The sequence below is a fragment of the Hipposideros armiger genome, unplaced genomic scaffold (genome assembly GCF_001890085.2).
Source record: "Hipposideros armiger isolate ML-2016 unplaced genomic scaffold, ASM189008v1 scaffold_1162, whole genome shotgun sequence".
In the NCBI taxonomy this organism is placed as follows: domain Eukaryota; kingdom Metazoa; phylum Chordata; class Mammalia; order Chiroptera; family Hipposideridae; genus Hipposideros; species Hipposideros armiger.
In genome coordinates, this window is record NW_017732512.1 from 140,993 (window position 1) to 143,195 (window position 2,203).

The window sequence follows — 2,203 nt, forward strand, 5'->3', positions numbered from 1 at the left end:
GAAGTCTTTGTGATAGCCAGAAACCTTTGTTAGAATCCTGACTCAAAAAGCAGGAGCCTACCCAATCAGGTAATGCAGACACAGTGTATTTTTAGATGTGCCAAGGAATTGTCTCAGATTCATTAGAAACACAAATGAAACTTCAAAGTCCTGTAAGGCACTGGTTTGTTATGTGCTTCCTTTAGAGTCTGCTGTCCAGAACAAGTGTTTCAACCAGTAGCTATGTGAATACATATTATTAGAGTAGACTCTCTGTACTAAGTGGCTATAGGATGTGTAACTGGGTCAGTTAGGCTGGTCAGGAGAGGTGTGAATTCAAGTATTTATCTCCTCTACCAGAGATCAAGGGGCTCTGGCATTAAAAATATACTGGTTTCAAATTCTAGCCCTGCCACTTACTAGCTGTATAACTTTAGGGCAGGTAAGTTAACTGCTCTGCACCTTCATTTCATCATCTTTAAGTTGAATTTATAACACCTACCTCATAAAGGTATGATGAGCATTAAATTCCAGAAATGAATATCTCATTTTTAGTAATGTGAAGTTAAATGAGTATCATTAACAAATTAAAGCACTGAACACAAGGCTTGACATAGAATCGTCACTCACCAACTATTAGTTTTCTTTCTCCAGATGCACACAAGGCTAAATTTTATGTCCAAAGAAATGAAAACTGAAATTCTACATGGTCCTCCACTGGGTTGCTATAAAGCAAATGGGGTTGGTGGAATAGTCACAACTGGCTTATCACTGAGCTGGGCAGGTAAGAAAGCCAGTGCCATATAAGGTATGTATTAGAAATCAGTGATCAGAAAACAGGTTCATAAAACTGAAAACAACAAAGGAACATGACAAGCAAATAAAGAAACAAAAACTCATAGACACAGACAACAGTTTAGTGGTTACCATAGGGTAAGGGGGGAGGAGGGATGGTAGAAGATGATAAAGGGGATCAAATATATGGCAATGGAAGGAAAGCTTCCATTGGTGGTAAGCACACAATATGATATATAGATTATGTATTATAGAATTATACACTTGGAACCTATGTAATTTTACTAACCATCGTCACCCCGATAAGTTAAAAAAAAAGAAAACAGATTCAAATATATCCAAGAATCAAAGCCAATACAAGGAAGTAATGCCAGTAAATTAGTACATGAATGCTCCAAGTTATAATCATAATCAATGACTGGGAAATGTGGTCTGAATACCAAGATAATTCTACCCATTCTCCTAAATGGTGTAACTCCCTTCTGGCACTTTTGTTTGTAAAATGTGTGCAGTGACTCTTGCGCAGAGGTGACATTGAAGATTAATGACACTATGTTCCCTTGAAAATTCTTCCAATTTCTTGGCCAAGTGAGGCCTAAAGCTTTCTTCATAGGGAAACAATGAAACATGACCATCAATGTAGAGGATTTATAGATGTGACATAAGCTCCCAGAGCTATCTCAGGTGTTAGATTTTGCCAAAATGCTGGTACGAGTATATCTTGAACGTTATATTTTATTTCAGAGATAACTATCATGGCCATAGGAAGGATGGTGTTGGGTGGAGAAAATCTCTCAGAGTCCAGAAAAAGATGCTAATTGTTTTACCCTCACGGATAAAGGCAAGGGCAGTGATAGCATTGGTCTTATGACTGAATTCTGGACATAATGGAAGTAGTGAGAGTTAGGCCAATCATATACACTCATCTCTCTCTAAAGATGCTTGTCATGGGCTTATGTCTATAGTCATATGTTATGTCTTCATCTATAGCTGTATATTCTGATGGTTAGACAAAACTATACAGTATTGAAGGAACAATTACTTATGGTAGGTTCTATGGTTCTGGGTGTGAGTAGAGATAAGTATAGGAAGTGAAACACATAGGTATTTAATGATTTTAATACAATTGTAGATGAATGAGAGAAATAAAGAGGAAGGCTGACTGACTGTTGAGGCAAGGTTTTCAGGAAGGCAAATCTTCAGTAGATTCAGCATGTTTCGCAAGGTGGTGCTGACTTCACATGGTGAAAATATTATTTTTGCGGTGTGCTCAGAGGTGATTAGGATCTGGAGGATTGATGTTATTAAAACTACAAAACCATACAGAGTCAGTTCTTCCATCACCATATATTTTATCCCTTTTAACCTCATCTACTTCCCTCCTCCCCCCTTACCCTCTGGTAACAACTAAACTATTGTCTGTGTCTAT